At 38.1% G+C, this 14,127-nt stretch overlaps 1 protein-coding gene across 1 annotated transcript in view; it reads left to right on the top strand.

Annotated features, from left to right (window-relative positions):
- LOC308411947 (B-cell receptor CD22-like) overlaps window positions 1-13,824 on the top strand; it is an 89,794-nt gene extending 75,970 nt beyond the window's left edge. The window contains exon 2 of the transcript XR_013974501.1: window positions 13,793-13,824. The gene's annotated coding sequence lies outside the window, so the exon portion shown is untranslated. The remainder of the gene's footprint in view (window positions 1-13,792) is intronic.
- Window positions 13,825-14,127: the final 303 nt, after the last annotated feature.

Here is a 14,127-nt window from a genome sequence, read left to right on the forward strand (position 1 = left end):
AATCTTCATCCTCTCTGCTCTGTGTTGTTTCCTCTTTCAGACCAGAAAATCATCACAGCTGAGTCTGGACAGAACATCACTCTGCCATGTCGAGCTCCAAACAACAACATCATAGTTGTAAATTGGAGCAGAGCTGACCTGAAGCCACAATATATGGTTTTGTACCGGGATGAGCAATTTGTTCCAGATGACCAGCATCCATCTTTTAAGAACCGGGTGGATCTGCAGGACAGACAGATGAAGGATGGAGACGTGTCTCTGATTCTGAGGGATGTGACGATTAATGATAATGGAACATACGAGTGCCGTGTAGTCATGAAAGAAACACGCTCATGGAAATCCATCAGCATCATCTACCTGAGTGTTGTTGATCCTCCAGGTGAGTGAGTAGAGTTGAGTGTGATCAGAGGTGAAGCTGCTTCCTGGTTGTTGATGTTTGTATCTAAAGATGTTGTTGATGTTGATGTTATGGAAAGCAGATGGATCCTTTACTATGAAGCATTCAACATACTCAGGGCATTGTTCCAATATTCATTTGCTTCATTACTGGCAGTCAGACCAAGCAGTAGTTATTAGCTTGATAACTTAACCCAGGGATTATCATTTTATCTATAGTTACATGAAGCAATGGAGTTGACAACATCTGACCAATCAAAAACATAAAATATAATAATAAACCATAACATTTGTATCCAAAAATCTATATTTCTTACTGATTGTACTAATGAAAGAAAACACAATATGAATTTTGCTATCTCCACTCTGAGGTCAGAGAAATCTTCCAAGTAAAGTAACACTATTCTTGGAGACGATTGGTCAGTAGGCAATAATTTCACTCTTGCTAATCCAGCACAGTGCTGCTCACAGTAAGAAGTGAACAACACTTTCATAACATTGAAAACCAAGAGTTACCTGGATATGGTCTTCATTCTGGTCATTCATGGTCCTACCTGACAGCTGACACCTCACTCCTGTTTCTCCCCTGCAGGTCAGCCAAGAGATGAAGAGAAGGTTAAATCTGTTGGACTCATCTTTGGTCTATCAGTTTTTGGTCTGATTCTTCTTGCAGTTGTTTTGCTTATGTACAGAAGATGTAAACAACAACAGAGCCAGGGCTCAGACTAGTTTGCTGATGTTCATTAGCAGCAGTTTGAAATGTAAGTGATTCTCATGGCCACATTAATCCCCCCTACAAGGGCTAAGCATTTACTCTGCTAATATAAATATAAAAGCTGTATCATTACACAAAGATACAATCATGTATTACACGTTACTTGTTACTTTTCCAAAAAGTAATACAGTTACTTATGGAATTACTTACTGGAAAAAGCAGTTCATTACACTAATCACTGTATTTCTGTCACATTGTTGTCACAAAATTATCAGCATCAACCTATATGTTACACTCACAAACAGCAACCCAATCTAAATGAATACAAACTTATGATCTTTCTATTAGTGTTTACATTTGATGATTTTCAACTCTTTAAACCTCAACCGAAGAGAACCAACCTCCACATCTAACTACATTTCAATAATTCTCTGCCAATCACGCGACAGATAGCAGACATCTTCCAGTGCCACTGGTTACATCACGTTTCTCTGATTATCATCAAACCTGTTCACACTGTGTTAGCATAAACACTGTAGACGACTGTGTGAGTGCAGATGATGTCTTTTGGATTACAGATAACTAATAATCTGTTTGTTAGTGTTCGATTGATTGATTGGACAATACTGAATCAGTGTTTTTACATTATTATAAAAGGGTAAAAGTTTCATATGCCTGAGGAGTCTGATCAACTTTAACGTTTTCATCCATAAACTAGACTTTTCAGATTGTATTTTAATAACAGATGTTGTTCATCGAATTTCATAGCAGATCTCAATTTTTTTGTTTATATTGGATTTTTTTTAAATATGTTTCATGTTTACTATTTCTTATTTTCGTTTTTAATCATTTGAAATGTCTGTAACGCTTTCTCACACGCAAATGAACCAAACCACAGAAAATTCATTGTTTTGGTAAAATACAATTACATTTGCTATCATAACTAAAATCTGTTATCAATGTACTGTAGTTGTTGGGTCAGCCACACGCTCTCACAGAATCATAAATAATAATAAATAATGCCACTCAGAGTGTTTAAACATTTACAGTTCATGAGAGACTGAAGGTCCTGAGGAGAGTTATTGTGCACAGCGCTGCCTACAGTGATTTTGTATGAGTATCTATGTAATCACTATATTAAGTATATTGTATTAGAACTTTTGCTGTATTTTCTAATATATTCTAAATAAATAACTAAGTAATTCACTGCCAGGCTACTCTAGCCTCTGTGTTATGTTAATGTGCTATTTTTGTTGTGTGCTGTGTTTGAGTTCACTTTAATAAGCCTTTCTGCCCAACCAGCACGTATTCTGTTCTCATCCAGATGCAGCACTAAAAGATAAAAGTAAAAAAAAAAAAGTAAAAAAAAAACTTTTAAAAAAAGTAAAAAAAAAAGGCTCACTTTGCTGTTTCATTTGTATTTAAAGTATCAGAAAGTAAGTAATGAAAAACATACATGCATATTTAACTTATTTGGGTTCATTACAGACCACACAATATATTCAAGCATATTTGAAGTGTCTAAATTATTTGACAAACTGGTTCGTGTGAATGCATAGTGCACTTAAAATATGCCACCATCAGCACTGTGCACAAAGGAGGGGAGACTTTTCATCAAAGTTAACATCTGGAATAATGATCTTATGGCACATCCAGGTAAAAAGTCTAATTGAGATTTAAAAAGAAAAAAATCAAGAAAGACCAGGTCAATACCTGCTAATGAGTGCAGACAGAATAACAAAGTTTTATATTTTAACAAACAAGTTTAAAGGACAAATATCTCGAGTGGGTCGCCACAGTGTCACAGCAGTCATGACCCTCACTTTACGCCTGAACAAAATCTAAACAGGTGAGATATAAAACTATGCACTGACCACGCAGTTTAAATGAAAAGGGAAATGAGCTTTAGGGAGTAACTTTTTAACACTTTTATAAGTAACACTTTTATAGTAACACTTTTTATATATTTTTGTGTTAAAAAAAATGTACATTAAAAATAGCAATAACAATAATAATAATAATAATATATAACAACAACAATAATAATGAGTAGATTCAATGTAAACATGTTAAAATGTTCCATATTAGTGACATCTAAAGATTTCCCAAAATATGACAAAAATGTACCCCGTATCTTTTCTTCTCTTAAATGAGTTTGATCCCAAACATCACCAGCTCTGCCATCCTTCATGCTCCAACTGTTTCATGGCAGTCATTTAAACTGCATTTTCACTGCACTGCACCACTCTCTCCAACACAAGTTGACAAAGTATTTTCTTTGCAAAGACAAGAATCATTCACTGACAAAACTAGAAACATCTTGCAGAAAACATAAAAAAAATCAAACATGACACAGAGGAAATAAGGAAGCAGAACTCAGCTATACAACATGAAATCTGGGGACTGAAGGAGAAATACAAACACAGCAAAGCTCTGGAAGAATCTTTTGCTGTCGCCAAAGCAGAGAGAGAGGCTGTTAGGCAGCAGAATGACGCTCTGTGACACGAAATTCACGAGATGGAAAGAAATATTTAGCAAAGAGATATGCCACAATGGAAGTGTCAAAAGAGATCATGAAAAGTCACCATGAGGGACTGCAGAAGGAACTCAGAGCTCCTGTTAAACCTCTCAGTGAAGCTTGAAATTGGCCATGAATGACATTAAAAGTCTGCTGCCATCTAACAGTGAAACTGGGTATTACAGCATGGCAGCTGCTCTACAAATAAGAGCAATGTAACCACTTTTAAAATCCAAAAGTAGTTTCTTAGTATCACAGTTCATGAAATACATCTCACTTTCCTTTTATTCAGCAGCTGCAGTCAGTAAATATTTTGTGTGCGTTTTCTTACATTATTTATTTATAATTCTTCTTCTTCAGCCAAGAGCCCTGACCAGCAGAGCTTTAAGAGTGGTTTAATAAACAGCTTTGGGATCAAATCTACATTCACACACAGACAGAGTGGAGTGTGAGGTCGTCTCTACACATCTACCTGTGTCTTTCTAAAACAACAACTAGCATACATGGGATTTTCTTGTCAAATATCTGAGCCTACAGCCAGAGCAATCAGGAATAAGTGCTATCGGCACTAATGTCACACAGATCTAAAGTGTCTCTGTTGTTCAGTCCTGATGATCAGCGGAGTGTTCAAGGGTTTCAGAAATCCTCAACATCAAGTCTTTAAAATGAGCTTTCAGCCTTTTAGGTGAGTATGTGATATGATTCATATGAGTCATGTGATTTACAGGAAGTGTTGCAGGAGCTGCATGCATTGCAGACAATTTGCTGACGCTTGCTTTTTCCATGTCTTCTCTGTGGGTGTTTCTTTGTCTTCACTGTAAACAGATCTACTGAGAGACTCCTGCACTGATGTTTCATAGGACAGTCCAAACAGTCTCACTGGTTCTTCATGAAGAACAAAGATTTGCTCTCTGTGGCTCCAACACAACTTAAAGATAAATCACTGACAGATTGGAAGTTTGTCTCTACCGATCCACCCTTTTTCTTTGAAACCAGTTGAAGTTCGTTTCCTGTAACTGCAGTAAGATTACATATGTGGTTAAATGTAGGTGGTTAGGTTCTGTTCTGAGTACTAGGATGTGTCTGTTAAAACAGGATGTCAAAGTGAAATGAGTCAGTTAGATCAGCGTTGTGGCATCAGCGAGTTCTCCCACAGATTAACTTGTTACATTCTATTATTTTTTTATTGTTTACTTTTTTTAACTGCTCATGTTAAATAAACATAAAGGATAGGTTCATCATAGTGTCCTGATACATGCTCAGTCATCCAGGTAAGGAAATCCAAAAAAGTTGACTTCAGTCGTCAGTGGCCTGAAGAAGTCACTTGGATGAGTGATGATATTTTTCTCCAAATGAAAACTTTACGTCCAGATGAACAGAATCAACTTCCTGGGACTTTATCAGGTTTTTCTTGACCTACAGAAAGAGCAGATGGATTATACCAACCTCACACTTTTTTATCTTTGTATGGATTTTTTTTCCATCCTGATGATCAGAAGAGAGTTTGAGGATTTAACAGGTCTCCATACAACAACAGTAAGTGTTTGCTGTGTTTTTCTAAAATCATTTTCAGTCTTTTAGGTAAAAAGTTTCAGTTGTCATGGTTACAGTTCAGTTAACATCACGCATAAAAAATGTTTTAACAGAAAAACTGTTTAAAAAAAGAGTCAGACTTTTAGATGAAACTAAGAGTCAGATCAGCAGAAATGTAGAAAATGGAAATGTCTGCTGCAACTACGTCACTCTGCTCCACTTTGATGTTTGTCATGTTTGTCTGTGCAGCTGAGATGAGTGTCACTCTGATTAAATAGTTAACAATATTCCTCAAAGACTTATTTTCATATTGATTCAGTTTGTCTGTGTGTGAAGGAGACACAAGGCTGGGTGGGGTCTGTGTGGACCTAATGTCTGTTGGTGTAATCCAGCTGTGACAGAGGCAAAGAAGTGTAATGTGTGTGTCAGTGTGATGTCATTACACAGCTACAAAGCTGGTTGGGGCAGGAGACTGAAGCTGTGAGCCTGAAACTTACTGTCAGAAACAAACATCTGCTTCAAAGACTGGAACACAAACTGTTCATACATGACGACTGACACATGAGAGGTTCTGATTAGTTCTGTGGAGATTGTTCAAGATCTGAACACTAAAACTTTCTTTCAACTATGTCGCTTATTTCCAAATGTCCTACGGTGCGCCCCGTCATTATGTCACTCTGACGCGGCTTCTGTTTTAGAAGTCGGGTGTGTCTGGCTGGTTGAAAGAAAACGTTCTTTTTTTTACATTTTAAACTAAAATTTAAACTAATATAGTTAGATTTTAACCCAGGTTCTGCCAGTGAAAATACCAACAGACTCAGACATTTAGAACAAACTAAATCAGAACAGCGATAACACGGAAATGTTTGCTGTGACTGCATTGGTGTTCTCGACTTTGCTGTTTGTTTTTGTTTTGTTTGTCTCTGCAGGTGAGGTTTTATAATTTACTGTTATACAATATTTTCTTGTGTGATAAACAGTTTGCAGTAGAGTCATTATCATATGAGTTCAGTTTGTTCGTATGTGAAGAGACTGGGTGGACTCACTCAGTCTGATAAAGTCTCTTTCTTGTATATTATGCATGTTAAATTCACTTTTAAAGACATTATTTCATTTATACTCTTTGAAATCACCTCTTTTTGGTGCTTCACACTTTTTTTTCTGGCTGCCTGCTGTTCTATCTATCTATGTGTCTGTACGACACAAAATGGTGGATCGAGCAGTTGAGATCTGCAACTTTTGGCTTTATTTAAACCTTAAATTAAAACTAAAGGAGTCAGGTTGTCAGATTTTATTATCCGCTGAAAACACCAAAAATGGTTTTTTATATATATATATATATATACATATGTATAAAGCGATCTAAGTGTCAGCTTAGCAGAACTCGAGAACACGGAAATGTCTACTCCAACTGCGTCACTCTGCTCGATGCTTAACAGCTAGAAACTTTCCATCTGAGATAGGAAAAGTGTCTTAGAAATGAGTCCCATAATAATCAGTATTGCAGATTTGTTTTCTTTGTGTTCAGGCTGTGATCAGCTGACCTGCTGCTGCTTCTGATGCTTTTCTGCTCTTTGCTGATTTTAACAGCTACAATCTGCAACATATAAGCAGGAGTTACAGGAGCCATCATGGCTGCTTTCTGATGTGCATGTACAGAATATTTAGTCAATGCAGTGTTTTCAGGGGAAAAACATTTAATGATTAAGGACCTATGAATACAGAAATTATTGTTTTCATTTGCTCTCTCCCTCTCTTTCTCTTTCTCTTTCTCTCTCTCACACACACACACACACACACACACACACACACACACACACACACACACACACACACACACACACACACACACACACACACTTTAATCCAAACTACCCACAAACACTTTGTGTGTTTGCTTGTATTTGTTGATCTGTTTGAAATGTTTAATTTAAAATTAGCAGGTACTTGAAAAAAAAATGCTCCAATCATTTATGAATTTCCCATCGTGTGGCACACTTGGTACAGTCCAATCAGCACTTCCTCTATTTTTTGTGTTTTGCTTTCTGGAGCTTTTTTTTTTTTTTGTTCAACGGACCAGTAAAAGAAATCATTTTTATATAGTTTTGATCAGTAAGTTTTGCAATATACTGTACTTTTATACTTTTATAAACATTGACAGATAATATTGTTTCTGATTGACTGCTGTAGAAGTCAACAGTTGTACTTTGACCTTTAACCTCTCTGCTCTGTGCTGTTTTCCTCTTTCAGGCCAGAAAATCATCACAGCTGAAACTGGACAGTACGTCACTCTGACATGTCGAGCTCCAAACAACAACAACATAGTGGTAAAGTGGAGCAGAGCTGACCTGGGAGATGAATATGTTCTTTTGTATCGGGATGATCTGTTTGTTCCAGACGACCAGCATCCATCATTTGAGAACCGGGTGGATCTGCAGGACAGACAGATGAAGGATGGAGACGTTTCTTTGATTGTGAAGAATGTGACGATTAATGACACTGGAACATACGAGTGTCGTGTCGTCCAGGAAGTGGGAGGACCTATGACTCTAATCAACAGCACCGACCTGGTTGTCGTTCCTCCAGGTGAGTGAGTAGAGCTGAGTGTGTGTGTGATCAGAGGTGAAGCTGCTTCCTGGTTGTTGATGTTTGCTTCTAAAGATGTTGTTGATGAGACTTTGTAGAAAGCAGCTGGTCTGAGTGATGTGATCAGAGTGCAGTAGATAATGTCTGACAGCAGTTTGAAGAGGAAATGGATTCTGTTCTGTTCTTCACTCATCACCTGCCTGACAGCTGACACCTCACACCTGTTTCTCAGCTGCAGGTCAGACAGGAGGAGACACAGAGGATGGAGGGAAGGAGGATGGATCTGTTGGACTGATCGCTGGTCTTTCAGTTTCTGCTGTGTTTGTTACTATTGCTGTTGGTTGTTTTTTGATCTACAATAAAAATAAACAACAGCAGAGTCAGGATTAATTCCAGCCTGCTGTTGGACTGTAACCTGTTTGAAATGTCAGCTTACCTGTGATTTCTTTGAAATGTCTCAGAGTTTTTCTCCTGCTGCTGTTCAGACTCTCAGACTGTCAGTGAACATTCAGGTACAGACAGATGATCTGATCATCCAGGGGTCCGTTCTTTGTACCTCGCTAAGTAAGGTAGCTGGATTTGATTGTTGACGATCTCGCGTGATCTTGGATCGTTCGGTTCTCCGAAGCTCATCCGGGACTTGCTGTCATAGCAACAGATCCGTAAGCGTAAACCTGCTCGGGAGCAGGCTTACTTTATGTAAACAGGATTAGATCGCGGCGTATATTGCGGGATAGACAGGATCCTTTAGCTCAGCGCGACAGTGTGCTCATAGAGAGATATCGATTTTCCCGTGAGGGTATTATTCACTTAACCAACTTGTTGACGAGGGGGTGCAGGACCACCACCTGTCTTTTTTTGCTCTGCCCTTTTCTTGGTTGCTGTTATAAACAAACAAACAGATTATTTCAGGGTCTCTTTCCAAGAGACGAAAAGCAATATAAGTGATAAATATTACCATTCTGCAGAATATTCTTATATTCCACTTTTACTTGTTCCCATGTTCTAGTGGGTCCTGTCGTGGCTCTAATGTGAAAGAGGATATAATGTAATATAATATAATATAGTGTGATATGATAAATCTACGGCGCAATATGGCAGCCTCGCTTCTGTCAGTCTGCCCCAGGGCAGCTGTGGCTACAACTGTAGCTGCCTCCACCAGTGTGTGAATGTGAGAGTGAATGAATAGTGGCATTGTCATGCGCTTTGGGTGCCTTGAAAAGCGCTATATCAATCCACTCCATTATTATTGTTATTATTAAATTACTTACGAGTTTAATTTGTCAGCAACTTTCTGCCAGCCCTCTCTCCTTGCTTTTGCAGCCTTTTCCCTTGCGTTTTAATTAAACTCTGAAACTCCTGAAATCCCTCACTCAGGAGTTCTTGCTCTGCTGCCGAAAAATACCGAGCGCGCTCCTTCGACATTTGCGCCGACCAATCAGAGGGTTGCCGATCAATGTTTCTACTCTCGATGCGTAGCCCCTTTTACGACACCCAGTGATCTCACATTACTTCATCCAGCTGTACTAATCGTCAACAGCAGGTGTGTTCGGGGAACCGGATTAGCGAGCTCAAAGTTAGCGCGATGATTTGATCTTGGATGTAGTAAGCGACGTACGAAGAACGGGCCCCAGGAGACAGACATTGGTTTGATGATAAATTTCTCTGATTATCATCAAACCTGTTCAGACTGTGTCAGTGCGTCTCTGTGCTGTCTGTCAGAGACTCTGTGAAATACAGTGTTTGTTCATCTTCACAGTCACCTCTTCTGTGGAAACATTTCGGAAAGCTCTACCTTCCCCCTCAGACACTTTATTTTTTTTTTTGTTTGTTTTTTACCTGGCAGGGGCGGATCTAGAAGGGTGGCATGGGGTGGCAAGTGCCACCCCAGTTTTCCATATGACAGTGTTGTTTATTGAAATAAGATAGCATTAACACTTTGAGCGTAGTTACAGTCAACAGTGAATATAAATGCTAAAACTGAATATATTGCATAGTGTTTTTTCTAAGGACAGCGCGAAAACAGTAAAGAAAGAAAAAAAAAGCCACCTCTTTCCTATTGGTGGAAAAATGCGCCATGTCGACCATTTTTTTTTAAAAAGTCAACACGTGGGATTTGGTTGTTTAGGAAGAGGGAAAGTTTTTGGAGCGACGGTAACGGCAGCGAGACAGAGCGAGGGAGGGAGAGAGTTTTTAGATGTGGGAGATTTGTGACGTTTAGTGTGGAGTGTATACTTAGTGTGTTGTGTAGTCGTTATTTTGTTTTGTGTGTCACTGAGGGCACTAATGAATGTCACTAAGGCACATTTGCAATGTAAACACTGAGTAGAAAGTTTTATGATACACCTCCTGTTGTCAGGCCTGCAGGTTTAATACTCAATACTTGAAATGTGCAATTCACTTGTATTTTTATTTTTATTCCTATTTATTCTATTTATCCCCTTCGTATATTTTATTTATATTGTCTCTGTATTTATATATATGTGTGTGTGTGTGTATATATATATATATATATATATATATATATATATAATATTCTGTAACTCTGTAACTTCTGTCGGTGCTGTGCTTTTTTGGAAATTGAATTTCCCAGAGGAACCCACCCGAGGGATTAATAAAGTTCTATCTAATCTAATCTAATCTAATCTAATCTTATCCCTGTGCTGTTCTGTCTTTTGGTGGACAAACTTTTTTTACTGGCACACATCACTTGTGGGGCATCTTATTGTGACACCTGATTGTTCTCTCATTTTAGTTTTAGTAATATTTTTAAGTGGTTGTAGAAAATGAAAAAAAAATGGCAGGTGTATTGGCTGCATTTTTAGATAAATAGTTGTATATGTTTACAAAATGTACAATTTATATTTGCAGTTCAAGTTATAAAAATTTACTCAACATGTCTGTGTTTTTTTTTTACAGTAAAAAATACTACTAGGATTTTAAATTCTTTGTGTGATTTCAGATCAGTAACACTAATGCAGTATGTCAGTGAAAAAAAAACAACTAAATTCAGTTGAGCTGAAAAGAATGAAACCAAACGAGGCAAGGGAAAAAATAAAATGAAACAATTTGAGGGTGAAATACAAACGTAAACTCAAAAGGAGTCAGAAATGGTCAGTTGTATTTCAGACCTCAGAGGGTTAATCCAACAAATCATGAAAATTTTGGTTTAAATTTTTGTTCATGACAGTGCAGATTTCTGACATTTTGTGTAATTTAAGCTGTAACAATGTGACTGTTTTCTAACAAAAAACAGTGAAACTTAAGTTAGACTCGTGTTTGTAAATGATACACCCCATGTTGTGTAGCTTTCTGGATTTTATACTTATTGGGCTACATATTTATTATACAGGCTATAGAGTACATAGAATCAAAACTCACATGTTTTATGTAACTAAAGTGTGTAATTATGTGGGCTACAGACAATAATTACGTTATAGACTATATTTATATGAAAAACATGTATAATTACTGCATTTGAATCATTATAACCACATGTAACCACCTGCATATGTGTTTGAAAAAAAAGGCTTTTATTTTGCCACCCCATTTGATTTCTTTGCCACCCTCATGCCACCCTAAGACAATTTCTCTAGATCCGCCCCTGGAGGGAACTACTTCCTCGTACACCTTTCATAATCATGTGTGAAATACGGCTGTATAAATGTGTCGCAGCCCATTGGCGTGCACACTCACAACAATGGTTGAGCATAAATGGAGTGGACATATTTTTCCTCTAAAGAGGAGGAGAGGACTGCATTATTAAGTGATAAGAACAAGTAATCTGATGTCCTGTAATCATTATGATGCTATAATTTGAGACAAAATAAAAGATACAATGAATAAAATACATTTTTGTACAGAGTATCGAATCAGTATCGTTGATACCACCCTGAACTCTTTGAGGCCTTTTTTCTTTTTTCTCTTCTGTTGCTATTTATTATAGTAGACTTATATGTTCAGTACTTATGCTTTACTATTTCTGCATTTTGTTAACCTGAATTACACATAGGCCTGTGTGTTTAACACAGGTTTGGAAGGAGAAGCTAAACCTGTTAATGTTAAACCTGCATTCTTTCTAATGACCAGCAGGGGGTGACTCTGTTCTTTTACACGTGATTGCAGTGAAAGAACAGAGCCACTGCAGTTCATCAATCACATGCATCGTGTAATCTTTCCATTTTTCCTTGTGGGCAAAGATCTGATCTGAACCCACTTATTTAGGTTTAGTCACTGAAAACTAGATTTTAAGATCAGGCAGGAACATTGTTTCTTTGGCACTGATGTCTCAGCATACGAATGATACTATGATGAGCAGTCACACAGCAGCCTTCATGTAACGTGTAACACATTACTGCACTCCCTGGTTTGATTTGTATCTTAGCTTTCAATTTAAAGCTTTCAGGAACAAGTTTTTGGCTTAAGATTTTTTAAAAAGAACAAAAACAAAAATGATAAAAAAAATTGGAAAAAAAGGCTGTTTGTTAATAGTTAAATTTGTTTTGGATAATTGGATAAATTGTGTCCTTCCATGAAGAATAGTCAGTCCTCCACCATGCCTGTATTTCAACCAATAGAAAGCTGGTGCTCAGAGGAAGAGGGCGGGCTTTACTTGGTGTCAGTGAAATGAAAAAAAGCTCAAATGAGTGAGAAGGACGATGAAGGAAACATCTGTGCTGTGTCTGCTCTGTAAGTAGAATCTCTGTGTTTGTTTGAATTCTTGTACTTTGACTGTCTGCTCTCCTGATAACTGATGATGGAGGAGAAGACATGAAAAACAAATCAGGCTGAATTCAAGTTCAAACACCACGAGGACCAACTGCAGGTCTGAACTGACTCTTTATCTTTGCTCAGGAGTTGAGGAAACACAGCAGGCAGTGAAAAGATCAAATCATTCACTCATATCAACACAGCTGCACAGTTGACACATGACCTTGTGGGATTTACTTTTTCAGTCGCTTGTTGTCCAAACTTTATTGAAATATGTTGCTGGCATCAAACTGAAAATTAGCAGATTAATCAGAGAGATGAGTTTGTGTGTTTGTCAGCTGTTTGTGTGGAGTTGTTCTTTATGTTCACCTCAAATCAACCTGAGTGTCATTTCTCTTTAGTTCTGATCTCACTGCTGAGCTGCACAACAAACCAAGGTCAGTAACTTTCTTCTGTCACAGTTTAAACCTGAGAAATGCTCACTGATATGACCTGATTGGGTTCATGTTTCACAATGTAAAGTCTAACAGATCATCAGTTTCACATATGAATGAAATTATTTATTTAACATATTTATTTAACAAAACACCTTTTACGTCATTCTGTTGTTTTTGACAAAAGTCTAACAGATCATCAGTTTTTCATTTTAACCCTCACAGCTCGTCTGACTGTGAGTCCCAGCAGCTCTCAGATCTTTAAAGGAGACTTTGTGTCTCTGAGCTGTGAGGAGGACGACAGCTCTGCTGGATGGACTCTGAGGAGAAACACAAGCACACACACCAGGACTCAGTGTGGAGATGGGTTTGGAGAATCAGCTGGTTCTTCCTGTACCTTCAACCACATCGTCTTAGTAGACAGTGGAGTTTACTGGTGTGAGTCCAGAGAGGGTCCCATCAGTAACATGGTTAACCTGACAGTCCCTGGTAAGCTGAGTGTGTGGAGTTAGTGTTGATGAAGCTGTGTGTAAATGGATGAAATGCTGTAGTTTGTCTCTGTGTTGAGGTGGATCAGTGATCCTGCAGAGTCCTGTCCTCCCTGTGATGGAGGGAGATGACGTCACTCTGCTCTGTAAAACAAAGACCACTCCCTCCAACCTCCCAGCTGCTTTCTATAAAGATGGCTCCCTCATCAGGAAGCAGCCTACAGGTCACATGACCATCCAGCATGTTTCCAGGTCTGATGAAGGCCTCTACAAGTGTGACATCAGCGGTCATGGAGAGTCTCCATCCAGCTGGATCACTGTCACAGGTGACACACTCACCTGTCTGTGTTTCTGCAGCTTTCAACATTCACAATGTGACGACAACTTAATGACTGTGTTTGCTTTGTTTTAGACGAACACACCACCACACCTCCACCTACATCCACACCTCCACCTACATCCACCTCTCCTCCTGTTCTCTCTGCGTTATCATGTGTTGGATTAGTCTGTGTTGTGGTTCTACTGGTGTTACTGGTTCTGTTGGTGAGACGATGTGTTCACAGGAAACCTGAAGGTGAGACTCAGACTTCCTCATTTTTCACGTCTGAGTTTGTTTAGTAGAATAAAGTTCACATTTATTATGACCACAGTAACAATTTAAGTTTAATCTCTGTTTAAATATTTAATTTAGATTTTTTTTTCATTTTTGAAAATTTCAGAATATCATAAAGATGTTTTAGAAGATGA

The sequence above is a fragment of the Rhamphochromis sp. 'chilingali' genome (genome assembly GCF_963969265.1).
Source record: "Rhamphochromis sp. 'chilingali' genome assembly, chromosome: 1".
Classification (NCBI taxonomy): domain Eukaryota; kingdom Metazoa; phylum Chordata; class Actinopteri; order Cichliformes; family Cichlidae; genus Rhamphochromis; species Rhamphochromis sp. 'chilingali'.